General features: G+C 37.7%; 2 non-coding genes and 1 pseudogene across 2 annotated transcripts; 1 reads left to right on the top strand and 2 right to left on the bottom strand.

Annotated features, from left to right (window-relative positions):
* LOC140228525 (uncharacterized) overlaps positions 1 to 19,697 on the top strand; it is a 333,922-nt pseudogene that overhangs the window by 141,209 nt on the left and 173,016 nt on the right.
* Trnag-ucc (transfer RNA glycine (anticodon UCC)) lies at positions 443 to 514 on the bottom strand. The gene has a single exon. It is a non-coding gene; the product is annotated as a tRNA-Gly (tRNA).
* On the bottom strand, positions 839 to 910 carry Trnag-ucc (transfer RNA glycine (anticodon UCC)). The gene has a single exon. It is a non-coding gene; the product is annotated as a tRNA-Gly (tRNA).

The raw sequence follows: 19,697 nt of genomic DNA, 5'->3' as shown, positions 1-19,697 counted from the left end.
TAGGTATTTGACTTTGACTTATGGAACTATAGTATTGGGTAACACATTCAACTTCCTTCCTTACATAATAACATCCTCCCTCCAGTTTCTTGGAAAATTGGTTGAGCAAAAATAAAAGTATTTTAAATGCCCACTTGTCTTACTGCTCATTACGTTTGCACCAAATCACGTTTATTTATGACTTATTCTAATTAGTTTTGAATAAATGTTTCCCTAATCTAAATGTACCCTTTTGAAATATACCTTAATTGATATATATATATATATATATATATATATATATATTTGCGAAAGAAGACACCGCTACAACAGCTTTGGGGCTTCTCCTGAATAATTTGCATATGTGAGATATGAGAAATGAGGAGAAATCGGTGCGTAGCTTTGACATCATTATTCCTCTTACTGTTCCTCTTTTTTGGAAAAGCGCAAGAGTTGAAAAATTGGTCTCCGCCGGGGATCGAACCCGGGTCTTTGGCATGGAACGCCAACGCCTTAACCGCTCGGCCACGGAGACGTCATAGCGATTCAGGCAGACCCAAGCTCGAATACCCGACGGACCAACCTTTCAACTCTTTATGCGCACGTTCCTTTTTGGGGCAGAGAGTTATGAATAACAACCAGCCGCGTGCCTCAGCTGGATCTGCAATGAGATTCACGTAGCGGTGAATTGGGATAATGTTTTTGCGAAAGAAGACACCGCTACAACAGCTTTGGGGCTTCTCCTGAATAATTTGCATATGTGAGATATGAGAAATGAGGAGAAATCGGTGCGTAGCTTTGACATCATTATTCCTCTTACTGTTCCTCTTTTTTGGAAAAGCGCAAGAGTTGAAAAATTGGTCTCCGCCGGGGATCGAACCCGGGTCTTTGGCATGGAACGCCAACGCCTTAACCGCTCGGCCACGGAGACGTCATAGCGATTCAGGCAGACCCAAGCTCGAATATATATATATATATATATATATATATATATATATATATATATGTACAGTATATATATATATATATATATATATATATATATATGTATATACATATCACTAGAAATTGATCTTTTTCGTCCTGCATCGAGAATATACTGACCTGCCTTCCCGTTCTCCCTCCCCCTGTCTATTTGCTTAATTTCCCTCATTCTTCGAGGTTCTTTATTGGGTGAACTCACATTTGTGACTTTCCTCTGTTGTTTGTTTTTGTTCTGCGCCAGTGTGAGCGTGTGTGCCTATGTGTGTATATGTGTGCGTGTGTGTGTCATGTTTATAGAACTGATATACAGATAAGTGCATTTTTGCACTGATTAATATGTTGTCTGTTTACTTATTATGTTTAGTTTTGTAGGAATGTGTCGTAGTATAATACCGTAAATGAGGGGAGTGAACCATAAGAAGTTCGCTTTTTTTTTTTGGAAGCCCCTCGATTTGCGTTTCCAGTCTTTAAATGAAATAAGATGCGTTTCTATCATACCAAAGATAGAATACACTGCATTTTGACATATGAAACGTCAATTCATTTTGCTTGGACATGAAAATATAAAGGCATGAGTGAATTAATGAAAGAATGAATGAATGTTATTGGCGCCTATCCCGCAATTAAGGCAAGGTGGACTTGCGGTGTCATCGGAACACAGGAATTCTGATTCTGTAACGTCAAACTCGATTTGGAGTCTTTATTCTCATTCAATATTCAAAAAGATTAGGAGTCTCCATTTGCTAAATAGTAAGTTATATTTATGAATTCTGGAAAACAGAGATGTAATCATTATCATTAACGTTATCAAAACTTTGTTTAAAGGGATCATATAGTTTTGATTGATACCTAATTTCAGGTTTCTAACATATTTTGGTGAGATAATGAGAAACCTCTTATGATGAAAATTGGTTTTGAAATGGCGGAGATATCCAAAACAGAGCGATTCTAATAAAGCATGGGACCCACACTTTTTTACGACCGCTCTTTACAAATCTTCTCTCTCAAGCTTTGAATAGAAAATTAGGTTATATAGTGCTAGTAGTATTAGTGACTGTATTTTAAGTTTGTTCGTGGTAGATCGGGGGATCCACGAGAGGAGGTTGGGGCCATATAAGGACAGATGTATTAATTTTCGTCTTCTTTTTGGAAACGTTTGAAGTTTCACCAAACTTGGCAGGATTATCGCTAGGTTGTTGTTGTGTTAAAAAAGAATAAATGGGACCCTATATTAAAAAAAAAGTTGTCCCAAACAAAACTCAAATCAAATTACACCATAATAAATCTTAAACGAATCAAACATTATTATTGACATTGTTCCCCCCCCCCCCATTATCGCTAGAGTGAAAGAATGCATGCTAATGGGTACCATTCCCCACTTAAGGGCCTCGAGGAGCACAATGCCACTGCAATGGGGGAGGGGGGATTCGACAAAATCCCCAAAGTAAGATTTTTTTTAAACGAATTTTCTTCTCTAGAACCATAAGGGATAATATTAGTGAGTGAAATAAGTAAGTACATTGGTGACTGTACATTTTCAAGTTTGTCCATGGTAGATCTAGGGGTGTATAGGGGAGGTGCATTGGTGGTTGGGGCCCGATTTTCACATGTCAATCTTCTTGAACGCATGCTTACCCTTATGCAACAAACACACAGTTACCACACTGTGTTCACATAGTTAACTATATGTGTAAAATGTGTGAATATGTGTTCACAGTGTTGTCACAGTGTGAAATTTCACACTATGTGGTTCACCACATACAACTCATAATATCAGTCATACACAGCTTACCACGTAAAAGTGACAGTGTGTCATATGCTGCAGTATGTGGCCATGGTCTGTTCATAGAGTTGTCATATGAATTTTCACACAGTGCGGTTAACCCATACTAATCATAATCATGGTGACATGCAGTTACCACATAAGAGCCACAGTGTGTCACGTATTGCAATCTATGGGAATACTAGTAGTGCCCCCACAGAGATGTCACACAGTGTGAAACGATGGAATATGTGGTTTATCTACTGCTACTCACACAGTAGTATACAGTTACAATAGCTATACCACATAATAGCCACAGTGTGCTACATATTTCTGTCTGTGAGGAAGATGCGTTCGCGTAAGTGCTCAGTGTGTATTTAAAACTATGTGACTTGCCACATACTAATCTCACAGAAATCACAGTTACAACAACTTACCATAAAGACCACAGTGTATTACATACTGCAATATGTGAAATTTGCGTGTCCACAGAGTTTTCTCTTCACGGAAAATCACATAGTAATCACAGTTGCCACAGCTTGCCACACAAAAACCACATTGTGTCACATAATTATTGCAGTATGTGGGGATATTGTGTCCGCCGAATTGTCACAGCGTGAAATTCTAGATTACGTGGTTTCTTACCCAAAAGTCACACAGTGACTCGTCACCACAGCTTACCACAAAATAACCACAGAACGTGTCATTTGTTGCAGCATGTTGGAATGTAGTGTTTCAGATTTGTCACATTAGACCGACCCACAAGTGAATGTGGAGGGGGCGTCATGAAAACGGAAATTTAACGTGGTCCCGCGCGACCCAGTCCTTCTCTCCGACGCCAAGCAGAGTGGAGAGAGAAGCGGTCTCGGAAACTTAACTGTAAATGTATATATATATATATATATATATATATATATATATATACATATATTATCACATTGTCGGGGAAAAACATTCATTCACAATCCTTATTTAATCATTTCAGACAGTCACACAAGTTTAAGACTCTTTTATTGGCCTTTTGAAAGCAATTCCAAATTATGGAAGATGATTTTGAGTGATCCTGAGAGTCATGTTTTTGGTCAGCATGCATTCTGAATATTAAGAGTGATATTCATTCTCGCCCTTGTTTTACAAGATCATGAATTAAATGAACGATAGGCCTATGATATGCTGTTAGCATTATACCTTTAACTCATCGTTCTGGTTCTCAAATTGTCTAGTGATACCACGTGGTATGATGCACATGACGTAACACAGAAGCAAATAATATGGAGCCCATATTTCATTTTATTTCGTTTGATTTCATATCATTTATTGGTTGAAATTTTTTTGGTTGAACATGGGCCTAAATTCTGGGGACAATTCAGTGTCCCATGTAAAACCCACATGCTTAATGGGTAATGTACGACATACTCATGTGGTAATGTGAATGCCTGGCTTCAGTACCCACATAGCAATGTATTATAATCTATGTTACGATGATGACGCCCTGTAGTATTCCCTGTGGTACATATTGGTGCCTACCACGCAAAATACCACAAGATATGTTACCACAGGCACTGTCTGTGTGGTAAAGTGCTACAGACTCCACAGGCTCATAATAGCTGGTTGTCGTATCTATGTGGTAAATGCAATATATCATGTGATACCAGACGTTAAATTACCACACAAAATACCATGAGGGTATTCGATACCACAGGACTAATTGGATATTATAGTACCACGTCAGTAGTACAGGCTCATGTGGTAATGAGAATAGTCTGCAAGCTGTGATATCCGTGTGGTAATGTACATATCCTATGTTACAATTTTTCATCAAAAAGTGAAAGTGCCACATGAAAATACCACAGAATATATTTCTGTGACAGACACATTTTGCTCTTTTACGAGAAATGTCACTTTTGTCACTTGCTTCCTTTTGCCAAAGTAGGGCAGCACAGGCTCATGTGGAAATGAGAATAGTCTGCAAGCTGTGATATCCGTGTGGTAATGTACATATCCTATGTTACAATTTTTCATCAAAAAGTGAAAGTGCCACATGAAAATACCACAGAATATATTTCTGTGACAGACACATTTTGCTCTTTTACGAGAAATGTCACTTTTGTCACTTGCTTCCTTTTGCCAAAGTAGGGCAGCACAGGCTCATGTGGAAATGAGAATAGTCTGCAAGCTGTGATATCCGTGTGGTAATGTACATATCCTATGTTACAATTTTTCATCAAAAAGTGAAAGTACCACATGAAAATACCACAGAATATATTTCTGTGTGTGTGTGTGTGTGCGTGTGTTTGTGGGTGTGTGTGTGAGTGTGTTTTGTGGATCCATATGTATACCACAGGACAGCAGGACAGTACCACACAGCAGTACCACACAGGGGTACCACACAGGTAAATTCACATTAGTATCGCACAACAGTAGCAGACAGATATACCACACAGGAGTACCACACAGCAAAACCAGAGAAAATGCAATAGATAGTACCACACGAAAATACCACAGGATATTCCTGTGGTATTTTGGGACTACCCCAGGACAACACCAAACAGCAATACCGCACAGAAGTACCACACAGCAAAACCACATAGTATATCGCATGGCAGTACCACATAGTAATATCACACAGTAATACCACAACGCGAAACCTCACAAAATACAATAGAAAAATATCACATAAGTATACCACACTATATTGTATTTTTTTTTCTTGACATACTGTAACACAGGACTATCTCAGGGCAACACCACACAGCAGCACCACATAGGAGTACTAGTACCACACAGTACCCAACTGGAGTAAAAAAAGACAAAACAAAACAAAACACATATTCCAGAATTTAATTGATAGTTAAGTTATATTGTGAATAATAGCAATTGATTTATAAAGCAGTACTTCCTAAACTTCGACAGTATCACCTATTAGGTGGGAGTGCTGATACTTCATGTGGTATATCTGTGGCACTCCTGTGGTACTCCTCAGGCACGAATTTTCACATAGGTCATGACATTCGTAAAAGCCCATCTAAATTTTAGAAAACACATAAAAGACTTAAATTCAATGTCTTTATGATGCGGTTTACTTTAAACTTTATTAGAAATTATCTAATAATGTTAGTTACACCCAATGTCATATTTTTTTTTTTATTATGAACAGGTAATTTCACATCTTAATGATACAGTATTGTCTAGTTAGCAGCCGTGCCTTAATGCATTACAAATAAATGACCTTTATAATTATAATTATGTATTGATCCAACCGATGACTATCTAGGAATAGGATGTCTATATAGATTTATATAAGAATAGAATGGTATTGTAGGTATATAGGACATGAGACTGTTGTTTGAGGCTACAAGGAGTAGGACAGATTATTACGTAGGGCCATGTTTGTTCTGAAATCCATCACTCGTCTATCAGGTAAATTCTGGGATATATTATGGATATTGATTGTCCAAGATTTGTTTTTTCAGACTGTGGTTGATAACACAGTGTGAAAAGCTGTGATAGATAACACAGTGTGAAACTGTGGTAGATAACATAGCGTGAGAGATTGTGGCAGATAACACAGTATGGGATGCTTCAGTTTGACATACTGTGTTAACTACCACAGTCTGCAGTGTGATATTTCTTTGGGTAGACTGTTGGGGATTATGTGAATGTACGTGACACACTGTGGCATTTTCAGAATTGTGGTAAAGGCACCCGATACCACAGTATCCACCTTGTGATTTTCCACAGTGTGATAATAAAACACCAGGTAACTACAGTGTGACAAAACTCACTGTGTTTCACACTGTGAATCACAGTGTATTTTACTCTGTGGCAAAACTATGACTGTTCCATAAGGGTAGGTTTTTAACAAACTTGACAGCTGCCCTGGGACGGACGTCATCGCTAGAGTGAAGCAAATATATTTGTACCAATGGACACAATTCCCCAGGTAATTTTTTTTTTTTTTTGGGGGGGGGAGGGTGGGAGGGGCAGGTGCAGGGGAACAATGCCCGGAAGGCCAAGGGGAGACAAGGCGCCAAATTAAGGAATCTTTATATTTTTTTCTTTAGAATTAGAAGTGACTTATATATATATATATATATATATATATATATATATATTATATAAACACTGAAGAGATCCTTGTCATTTGATTGGTTGTTTGACATTGATCATTCGACCCATTTCACTATGACGTCATTATCCGTGCAATTGTGGTTCCATTTACCGTGCAATTTTTGATCCACACGATTTGCTTCATTGCACGCTCGCTGAGAGCCCGCCACACTACGCGTGTTAAACGTTTGTGTTTGCACTGCGTGTGTGCGACAGCGAGCTAGCGTAAAGCGCTCAGTGAGCACTCTCGCGATCGCAGATTTTCTGTTGTTTCTAAATTGATAAAACATCAAATGACAAGGATATATTTTAGGCGTTATATAAAACAAATAATAAACGTTTATCATTTGTGCAATGAACAGAATAATTCATTCGGTGAAAGATGAAATGTTTGATCCATTCAAGATCATTTCATCTTTCACCTCATGAAATATTCTGTCCATTGCACTCATAAACATTCATTATTATTTTTATTAATTGTGTAGGATGCAAAATCTTTTGTGTTTGTGTATGCAAGTGAGTATAAGAGTGCCCAGATATGAGAGAGAAAGTGTGAGAGTGAACAGATGACACCCAGAGCTTCTTGCAGAAGGATGTGAGGCTGAGGAGCTGCAACCCAGGCTCCTATGTGTGTGTAGCTATAGGGAATTGGAGGCACTGAGGCTGAGGCTTAAGGCCCGGTCCCACTGGCCGACGGACACAAAGCGTATGCAGAAAGGACACAGCGGACGAGCTTTCATCCGCTCCAGAAATTGACAAAATTGGAGAAAATTGGCGGTAACAGAACGGAAATAGAACGGACGTGGGTAGTATGTAGCGGGGATGTTAAACGGATGTTCATCGGAAGCCTAGCGGATGAAAGCGGATGGAAGGGGATGACAGCTCCGAAGGGGTTACCGGAGATAATTGCGAAACGGACGCATAGCAGAAAAAGCGGATGCAGAGTGGATGCAGAGCGGATGCAGAGCGGATGCAGAGGGGATGCTTTCGAAATGCTTTATATACGAGATGCATACGCTTACATCCTTTCTATTAACGTGCTATTAACGATGTAAAGACGTTCCACGTACCATATCTTTCCTCCCTCTTTCCGTTTTTAGCTGCAGCGGATGTGAGTTGCGAGGATGCCCAGAGGATGCAGAGAGGATGCAGCGGACGTTTAAGGGATGCCGCACGGACATATAACGTTTGTTGCTCGTATGTCGCGGATTTACATCGTACACAGCGGAAAGTTCATCCGTTCTAAAAGTTTTAAGCAGCTTAAAACTTTTTGCGCGGATGAAATCACAGTGGACGGATGCTCGATGGATAGAGCGGATGAAACACGTATGCGATGGGTACACAGCGGATTCGTAGCGTTTTCCAACGGATGGCAAGATTTTTTGTACGCTTTACATCCTCTTTGCATCCGTAAGTGCAGTGGGACCGGGCTTTTAGGCACGCCCTAATTTGCAAGTTGGTTTTAGCATGGCTGGCAAAACCAGAGCACTGCAGGCAGCGTGACTTCTGGCGGCACAGGCCAGGAAGAAACCCCACATTCAGCGCAACTTTTGGCAGCACAGGCCAAGAGAAGCCCCATTTCCCCCAGCTTGACGCACCCCTTCATGGACTGTAAGTTGTCATGTTATTTGTATTTTGTTATGTAGTTTTTGTATATCCAATGTCAAAGTGGATGAAAATCTTAATTACTGACATTATTTGGGGAAAGAGTACCCCTTTTGGAAAGCGTGAATAGTTGTAATCCTTTGAAAGTAGAAACAATTATCTCACATAATAAATAATGTTCATACAGAATTTGAAGTTTCCGTATTGATATGATGGTCGTTACGTAAGGAGAAATTTATTATGGTCTGAGAATGAGGCTATGCTGTGTGTATTGCATCAAAATCATCCATGAGGTTCTTTTGAGTTAAAGTGAGGCGCAAGAAATGCATATCAAAGTGAGCTATTGGTTATGTTTATAAGCACTCACTCCGATGTTTGAGAAGTATGACATTTGTATGATTCAGTGCTATCGAGGTGTATACACGCACATGTATTACTTCTGAGTAAGAATGATAAAAGTAAGAGGCGGTTTGATGACAGGAAATTATTAATCCAACACAGTATTTATTGGTTTGTGAAATTGCATTGTACAGAAGATACAATACATATAATTAAGGGGCGATTTGTTACAATAGTTATGTATTTGACCAGATTATACATATACATACCTTTCGTTGACAAGACGAACGTGGCAGAATGGAGTTTAAAGGTAGGAATGATAGAATTACTCCCCCATTTCGATAACCCGAAATTTTATTTACTTCAGGGATGAGCTGGGCTCATGATGTAATCTCCCGCCCGCATCGCTTATAACGTGACATCCAGCAGGCATCGTTCCGGAGGTGCTATTCAGCACGCGACGCTCACATCACTCAGCACACATCATACGCCACTTGTCACGCACAATCCGCCACTCGATACAATTCGTCATCATTCGGCATCGGCCGGCGTTGTTCGTCATTCGTCAGGGTGACGCGTCCGTCGTTCATTAGCGCGTATGACCCTGGGACACCTAGATGTTGTGAGCATCACGAGAGTGGACTGAAGGACTCAGTAACTCTAACTGCTCATCCTTTCCCCAGGTGCTACATAACCAGTAAACGCCACGTCTACGTTTATGTCTGCCACAGCATTGAATTAGTATGATAATATTTTCTTGCTGCGATATTGTTACTACCTTGTATACGTATACATTGATTTTTTTTTTTTTTTTTGTACCAGTTGATTTTTATATTTCGACGAGCCGGAAAGCACCGAGCTCGTCCTTAATAAATAATTTATTTCACGGTATGCACTTGTGTAAAGCCGCCCTTCTTTGTGTAGTTCATATAAGCTATTAACAGGACCTAATCTATCGTCAGCCAGGCTACTCAGGGCCAAGAGCTGACAGATGGGCCTTGTGTGGGGGGGGGGGGGAATAGAACCTATGTTTTCCTTCTTCTTCTTTGAATCATATGATCAAACTTGGCAGCAAACTTGGCAGGCATTTTCACAAGGGAGACAATGTATATTCCTCAGAGGGACCCCATGCAGAACCCCCTAATAAGAGAATATAAAATAGATAAGGATAAAGATAACAGAAAGTCTTGTTTGAAGCCAAAATACTCACGGTACTACATTGCTGAAGTACTTCAAGGTTATCTATTGAAGATCATCAGTGATGATCGAATTGAGACCGAAATAGTCTTAACATTTTGAAAAAAAGAAGAAATTCTCCTTTTTTTGTGGATACTGCATAGTCAAATTTTCTAATAGTGTACTTGGCAAGTAGGTTTATGTGATATAAAATAAACAAATGGACTCCATTCTCTCATCCCCGAGTCGATGAAAACAAGACAATTCACACCTCGACTTTCACCCTGCTGAATAATATTCTGTTGCTTTCATTAATCCCTTGTCCGCCTTGGATAACTTAACGTAACAATGTAGGAATTTGGTATTTGTTCCAAGTTCATCGTGTCACTGCCGGCGACCAGGGATAGCCTGGTGGTAGTGTCACTGCCGGAAAACAGTATAAGATAACAGTTTTTGATTAATGTTGTTTTATATCAGGTTGATCTGAAATTTATTTAAAAATCAATTTTGTACCGAAAACTTAAATTTTTCCAGCAAGAGTCTAGTGCCTAATGAAAAGCACAGAGATGTAGACAGCAAAGATATAGACAGCTTTTTCTCTTCGTCAAAATGTTACACGACTTGTGTACATACATTGATATGCGCGCACACACACACGCATTCACACATTATGTGCAAATCCACTCATACATGTTCGCAAACATAAGATTCATAATGAAATCCACACAGAATTAAAAAAAACAACAATACAATAGATTGATTACACTGCAAATGCGTTATACACGCACCCTAACCCACCCTCCCACTGATGCATTTTCTATTCACCCCACCATGCGCCCACCTCGTAATAAAATAATTTGTAACGATAAACCATGTTGTAACGATAAACCATGTATATCTTTAAGGCGGTGATCAAAATCAATCTACTGCATAAGATGGCGGTCTCCTGCCTTTTGTTCCAATAATTTAATTGAATGATTAACGATTTTCCATTAATTCTGACTTTGTTCGCGTATGATTACAATTCACGTATGTTTGGTATGAATGGTACATGATCATTATTATATTCATATTTTTCCAGTCTACAATTAATTTTGGAAAAATGTTTTTACGTTATATTTACTTTGTGAATATTCAGAAATCAAATTAAATGAAATCAAATCAAATCATCTTGTTTGTGCAGAAAGAACTACGCGTGAAAGGTTGAAGTAACTCAGTGTTTTGCGGGTATTCAAAATTAAAAACAAATGTTATCTATTGCAACTGATTGACAAATTGCCCTACATCGACGTAAATAAGCATTGAATTGATCAGTGTTTTAGTAGTAGTCATGATAAAAAAATCATGGGCGTACATACTCGAGCAGGATTCGAACCTACGACCTCCTGATCAATCAGTTGCAATGAAAACATCCCGACGGAAGAATTTCATGGATTTGAATAAATGTTATCTACAGTGTATTGGATCCTTGTAGGCGACTATTTGGCTAGCTAGAGTGTAGAACATCCCTCTCACTTTACGGAAGTCTGTATAAACCTTTTTAAAGACATCATGTTATCTACGATCCTTGTAGGCGACTATTTGGCTAACTGGAGTGCAGAACATCGACGTCAATGAGAAAAAAATATCTGTCTGGGAAATCGTATAGACACTTCAGTCTGTAAAGTGTTTGGAGATCATGTACACGTTTGCAAGGACATGGATAAATTAAAAATGAAAATATGTATAAAAAAAAAGAAAGAAAAAAGAAAGATACGAAACAGCAAGGGAAAAAAAACCCCGTACAACCTTCCAAACGGTGCTGTGAATAGAAGTTCATCTCAGTGCTCCACAGTAGTGTCTTCCCCCTCCGGTGGCCCTTTTGGGCCCACAAAAAAAAAAGTAAAAAAAAAAAGTGTATGATTTTGAAATTTTGTTGGCCGAAAAAGTAATATGGTGCTCCCTCCACAAAAAGAAACAAAAAAAAATCAATTTATTTTTGTCCCCTTATTTTGTCTAAAGACCTAATATTTCATGTGTTTCGCCTCTACGTGTTTCATTTTGAATCACGATGGAAAAAGTGCCCTCTGAATAAACATAAAAGAATGACGATGAAATCATCAATAAACCTTGTTACCATACATTATGACTTTCATGATCATCTTAGTGATTAGTCTATTGAGTAATGATTGTTATTGAATTGATATCAGCATACATTTGTCAAATACTTATCATAGAGACTGAGAAAATAAAACACCGAAAGACTGAAGGGACCAAATTCTCCAGGCCAGTTTTTTTTCTTCAGTACTTCCTTTTATTTCCATCAACATTTCCTTCATAAAACTTTAAATAGTTGCGATTTGCGTATTATGATTACATTCTGTTAAACTCTGTTTTCTTCATACGTAAAACACGTTTTTCCTACTGTAAGATGAAATCTAAAATTATGGCGGTGTAACATAATGTAACGCGGGACTGACATTTATGCATACACGTTGTACTAACATAACATCTAAAGGTCATGTAATAAATATTCATTGAATTAACTGAATTTGTTGGAACTTGAATGGCCTGATAATGATTACAAAACACAATAACAGTGTTTACCCCATATTTTCATACTGGCAAAAATTCTATTAGATTGCTTGTTTGAAGCAATTTTGGTGCAAAGTTACTTCTCATTGAAGTATTCTAAAATGTCTACTGTATTTACGTAATCAGGCATTTATGACATCTATGAATGCTGACATTTATGTATACAAATATAACATGTAAAGATCATGTGATAAAAATTAGTTGAATTGACTGAATTTGTTGAATCTGAATTACCCGATAATGAGTAGAATAGACAATAACAGTGTTTATATTTTCATATTGGCAAAAATTGTATTAGATTGCTTGTTTGAAGCCATTTTAGTGCAAAGTTAACTTTCATTGAAGTATTCTAAAATATCTACTGTATTAATCCTAATTAGGCCAGGCTTTGTTGGCCATGATAAATCCGGGGAGGCGGATTCCCCCCCCCCCCCCGATATCGGCCATCAGGGCGCGATCGCAACGATATTCGGCACTCGCCACACCCCCGTCGTAATCTTTTTTTTTTTTCAATGTCTATTTTTAATCCATTAGTAATGCAAATTAAGCCCACGATTTTATTTTAGCCTGTTGAACACTGATCAAAAGCATTGAGAGTCCAATTTTTGGTATGTATACTTTTTTGGACATATTCAACATACAATCGAAATCCCCATGTGCAATGTGTTAACATCAAACAGCGGAAAGCCTTGGCAGAGAAGATGTTCATTATGAACAGCGTGTTTTAATGTTATCAAACTTACTTACTACGGGAATCCTCAATTCTACATGTTTAGTTGCCGTTGTAAGTAGACGATACAGAATAAGAAAAGTTTCATGAAAATGTGGCCAAGAAAATGAAAGGTAATTTGAAAATCATATTTGAACTTTTCCTCGACACAGGTAATATCAGGAGCAACCGCATTCAAATCGGTTCACAACTTTTTGAGAACCTTTTTTTGAACCTTAGTCTTTACATTGTCATGAAAACTGAAGTCATGGAAATGAAATATGGAGGGACGAAGCATGTAGAATGTGGAGCCTTGTGGTAAAGAACATCAATAGAAAAATAAGCCGATGATTCAATTTCAAATCGATCGTGTACAAAAAAAATGATATAGAAAAAAAATGACACGGGCGGGGGTGAAATGGTGTATTAAGCCTACATAATGATAATTCTGTCTGAATTCATTCAATATAGTGATAAGTGTGGTAAATTACTATATGAGACTAGGTCACAATGACATTTTAAGAAAAGAATAGAAAAAAGAAGCGCGGGAAATATCGAGTACCTGTGTACAAATCGAAGGAAGTTGTAAGGCATGACGGCATTTATTCACTCATTTGCATAATCATTCCGACTGTTCAAGGATTGCTTAGTGAAAGTTAGCAAAACTTCATAATTTCATAACTTCCCTAATTGTTATTGGATTTTTATCATTTTTCAGGGTTGCTCTCATAAAACAAAAGTTTTCCATTTCATTCTAACTTTCTACTGGTACGGATTTCTCCTTTAAGTATTGCCACTTTTAGGTATAGAACTATACCTGCAAGTAACGAAACCGTATCTCGTTTCCATGAGTTACACTTCTCTTTTGTTACTGATCAATTTTATGCCGACTTCCAATGCCATGTTGATTGTCTTGAGTCCTGAAGTAAATGTGAGAGAGTAAACAAATTGGATTCGAGCACATGCGGATGAGAGCTGTGTAGGACATTGTGTCTCCAGCTCAAGGACAGCGCAGATCCTGGTTGTCGTACTTGTGCCAACAAAATAAGAAGCTGGCCGCTTGTGCCGACACGGCACACACTTCCGAAACATCGAAGTTGTGAGGGTCTCATGACAAGAAGCTTTCTCTGACAAACACTATCAGCATCTTTTTCTCTGACACTTGGGCGTGTCGGCAACATCACCATTGGCGAGATGATGATTAGAGCAATAGCCGTATTTTGCCTCCTGGCATCGGCGATTACCACGACATATGGTGAGTTTATGTTGTTCATTCTTACAATCTGATATCCTACTCATTAAACTTTTTTGATAAAAAGTAAAACTGCGGACAGATGTTTGGCAGATTTCATACTTTTAATTTTTAGTTTAAAAAAAAACAACAACTATCCAGTGTGTTGAATTGCGCCAGAAATTTAGAGGGAAATTGTTCAAAAAAAAAAAAGCAATTGCGATGAATGAATGAAGCGGGATCTTTTACGTGCATTAGTTGTTACTCTCTCATATACGGGACCTTCCATTATTTTTATGTCCTATTCGAGGGACAGAATGTTTTGCCTCTTGCTTGAGGGGGCGGTATGTTTACACACAGCATTGCTCAGTTCAGACTCGGGTTCGAACCCGATCCGCGTGATCGTGAGGCAGATGCGCTATTGACTGAGCCAACTCATCGCCCTAAAATATCTTTGATAAAATTGTTTTTGAGTTGGTTAGAAAACCCAAGGTACGTAAACATACATACTCTTTGTTTCGAAATAAAGACTATAAGTGGGAAGAATGTCTTGGTTAGCCTGACTTGAGATCGGGTAAGTTCTGAGATGCGAACCTTTTTGGTTAATATTTTGCATTTTCGTCGTTACCCAACGAATATCTTGTTATTTCAGCGTTATTCCACACATTTCTTAGGCATGCGTGTACATTTTGGCCTGACTTTAGATCGGGTAAGTTCTGAGATGCGAACCTTTTTGGTTGATTAAAAATACTTGGCATTTTCGTCGTTACCCAACGAATATCTTGTTATTGCAGCGTTATTCCACAAATTTCTTAGGCATGCGTGTACATTTTGGAGCGAAATTTGACAATTTTTGCAGGCGTACCAGAACTATGTTTTGCCTTTAATCTGTATTTGTCTGTGTATGTGTGTTTGTGTCTGTGTGTCTGTGACCCTGCACCACAACGCACCCCCCCCCCCCACCAAAAAAAAAAAAAAAAAAAAAAAGTCGCCGGACATGGACTTTTAGTTGAAGGCAGATTCAGAAAGAGCAGACTTTAAGCTTTAAAATGATATACAACTCAATTCAAATATACTCTTTAAGCCTATCTGAATACTGCTGGAAAGAAAGCACACCCTCTTGACAAGTGTGAACTGGCAAAAGAGGATTTGAAGTACATGGTCTATTCAAGCGCTTAATCTCACCAAGCCATGATCTGTGCTATGAATAAGACAAAAAGCAACAACGATGAAGGGCTTGAAAGGGCTTAGGGCTGAAATTGGGCATGCTTTGACTAATACGAGCTGTAGTATTATCCTTTCAAAAGCTATTACAGATTAAAGGCAAAGCAAAGTTCTGGTACGCCTGCAAAATATATTGTCAAATTTCGCTCCAAAATGTACACGCGTGCCTTAGAAATGTGTGGAATAACGCTGTGATAACAAGATATTCGTTGGGTAACTACGAAAATGCAAAATATTAATCAAAAAGGTTCGCATCTCAGAACTTACCCGATCGGAGTCAGGCTAACCAAGACATTTTTCCCACTTGTTTTTAACCTCGTTTTGAGAGAAATAGTCTTTATTTCGTAATAAAGAATATGCATGTTACGTACCTTGGGTTTTCTAACCAACTCAAAAACAATTTTATCAAAGATATTTTCATTGACGTCATGCTGATCTGTAAACCAATCCAAAACTAAACCATTCATCAGGGAATCGTACTTGCGACGGTCCTTTATAATGATGTCATATTCTAATACTATATCTTCAAAAGTCTTCACAAAATTGGAACCCCTATACAAGTGAGAAACATATCAAATACCTCTTTCATACCAAGCATGATAGTAAAATATGTTGTATGTCTTTAACTCACATGCTTATTATACTAAATGGAATCTTGCATAATAATTATTATGAAACTTTGTTAAATTCATTTCTTTTAATATTAATGTCTATATTCATACCAAATCTTCAGAGTTTCAATCATTTGACAGTTTTTCAATTTATTAAACACACATTGGGAGTTTCTTTTTTTCCATAACAGCAAACAAGTATCAGCAAACAAGGAGATTTTTTTTTCTCCACATCCCCCACCTTAATACCTCTGATGACTGGACTGTCCCTAAAAGCACTAGCCAACATTTCAATTGCCAAGATAAACAAATAAGGTGATACTGGCAACCCTGAAATATAACCCGGTTCATGGAAAATGACTTTGACAATAATCCATCGTTAATGACAAAGCTAGATCTTCTATTATAAAAAGTTTTGATATAATAAATAAAATTGCTCTAATGACTTACATAATCATAAAGTAGTCGTGTTCAATCCAATCAAAGGCCTTTTCAAAATCTAATAAAACTATTGAACCAGGCTTATCCACAAAATCAGAGTACTCAATGAGGTCAATAATGGTCCGAATATTTGCACTAATATTACGACCACTCAAGAATCCCTGTTGATCTGCATGAATTCGAGCATTAATAACCCTTTTTAAGCGTTGACTCAGTACTTTAGCAATTAATTTGTAAACCACATTTAACAAGGAAATTGGCCTATAACTTTTGATTTCTATAGGGTCTTTCCCTTCTTTCAAAAACAATGTTATTCAAATTCATGAATGTTATTACTCCATTTCTTTGTGTCTGGCCTAATAAACCATTAGTGAAAGAAAAATTATATGAATTTATCGGAATATCAACAATATCATTGAAAAATATCACATAAAATTCACTTGGGAGGCCATCCAACCCTGGAGTCTTGTTTGAAGGCATTGTCTTAAAGGTAGACCACAATTCAGATTTTGTAATTGGGCCATTTAAGATTCCTTTTTGAGTCTCTGAAATTGTTGGAACATCTAAGCCAGATAGGAATAGAGAAACGGCTTCGACATCTTCTTAGGAACAATACAATTGGAGGAATATAGGGACTCAAAAAGCCCCCCCCCCCCCCTCAAAAAAAAAAAATTGATTGGAGGTCAATCATGTTCGTTGCTTAATTCTGGCGAAACGTGATTGAAAAACATCTCCGGACCATGATTTCAAACGTAAAGGTGCTGTTTAAGTTTGGGAGCAGTGATTATAAAATGTTCCAAATATCACATTAAATTTCATTTATTATGTGTAGGTTTGTAATTTTTGCAATAGAGTCTAAAATATAAAGAGATATTATTATAGTTCTCAACAAACCGTAACTGTAAACGGTTTAATCTGGAAATAGTTTTATCATAAGTATTGTTCACATTTTGTGTATTTAACAATACTTAACATCGATTGTACTGATTCAAATTTTCACAGAGGTTGTTTCTATCCTTAACTCACATTTCAGAACTATTTGAAAGGACTAATGCTGGGTTTTTGTTTTATCTGCAAATGGTAATTTTTATTATGCATTTAATTGCAATTAAGTTTCATATCACCCTCCGAAATTCCAGTATCCATTCACACGGCAAATTTGCTTAATTACAAACTTTATTTGAGTTTGCTTGATCACAAATTGTTTTCCTATTTTGCAATCTCGGTACGCGTGAATGCCTGGCACACCTTTTCACACACAATACTTATTTGTTTTTTGATCGCGATGTGCAAAATCAATTTTACTTGCAGCCGTTCACACATGAAAAAAAATATAATTCTCACTCGCCTACAAGCGAAGCGGTTAAAGAAGTCGGTTAAATAATGGCAGAAGTATGACCAGGGGCACCCACACCTTGGACCTAGTACGGCAAATTGCAACACGGGATTAAAAACTTATTAAAGTCTTTCGTCGTGTGCGAGACAAGATCAAGATGGACTGATATTTTCATCTCGATGCGGATCACGATAGATAGAGTGATGGATAAAAAGATTAATAATGATTCTGTGTGTGTGTGTGTCCTATCAAAAGCACTATCAGTTTTCGGAAAGAAAAAAAAAATCATTTTCAAAGCCGTTGACTTTTTGTGCGTATAAACGCGCCTACATTGCGAGGCAAATTATTACTAGTAGGTCTGCAGGTTTTAAAAACAGATCAAGAAAGTCCGACTCAGAGATTTTATTGTATGTGTGTGTGCGTGAGGGTGTTTGTGTTGGCGTGTGTGTTTACGCACAAGAAGTTGGGTTTTCGGCGTTACAAAATTTCATGTTTAAAACCCTTATTTTCGGCAAAGTCTGAACCGCCTTATGACCAGCATTACGGCCTATGTTTCTTTTTTCTTTCTTTCCTTTTTTTTTTTAAACTATCATGTATGATGGCATAATAATATTCCTAACATTCCAAAGGTATTTCAGATACAAGTCAGGAACCGTTTTGTCATTATGTTGATATTTTAAAAGCTCCATAATTTTTGTGTGGGTGAGTTTCACCTAAATAGGTCACAAAATGTAGTGCTGTTAATGTTTAAAACTACACTTTGACGGAAATCAGCATTGGAAGCAGAAAAATAGCCCACATTTATTTGCAGTGTATGTTAGTAGCAAAACCACTCAGATCTTTACTTCAAGTCTAAAAAGTTTCAAAACCGTAATGTAAATTATCATGATAATGATTTTATCCAAAAATAAAGGGGTGTCCTCTTATGTGTTGTAGCAAAGCCACTCAACTCTTAGTTCAAGTCTAAAAGTTTCAAGATTTAATCCGATATTATGATACTGGTTTGATCTCCCCTCCCTCCCCCCCCCCTCAGAAAAAAAAAGGGAGATGGCCTCTTCTGTTTTAACACTGCTCTTGCTTACTAATTCAGGTCTTAAAATTTTAATTTAACTATTAGATGAATTAAATTTTGATCTCTTGCCAGAAGAGATGGACTGAGGTAGCATTATATTAAAAGCATTTACTCAGAAATCGAGATTGGAGGAGGGCAAAGAATTCAAGACTAGTACCACGTCGTAACAGACAACAGCCTCCAGTGTACTCCAGAGGACGTCCTGTGATGTAAATTTTATCTTAGAGCGTCTATTATGATGATGATCTATCACTTGGTCTACTCCCACTTCGTCAACCCACTTGGTCTAATCCTGTTTCATCTACAACCAATCGTCTAGAAACCATTTAGTCCAATTGCCACTTAGCCTTATGACTAATTACCAGATAGGCTATGCCCATTTCGTCTAATATCCATTTGGTCTATTGCCATGGTCTATATACAACATTGTCTAATCACCTATTCGTCTTGATATTCGGTTCGTGTAATTCCAATTCGTCTAATATCAACTTTGTCTATAATTGCCATTTTGTCTATTTCGGACATTTAGGACGTTCATCAGTTA

The sequence above is a fragment of the Diadema setosum genome, chromosome 5, assembly GCF_964275005.1.
Source record: "Diadema setosum chromosome 5, eeDiaSeto1, whole genome shotgun sequence".
NCBI classification, from domain to species: domain Eukaryota; kingdom Metazoa; phylum Echinodermata; class Echinoidea; order Diadematoida; family Diadematidae; genus Diadema; species Diadema setosum.
Note: the sequence above shows the minus strand (reverse complement) of the source record. Positions and strands in the feature narration are given on the sequence as shown.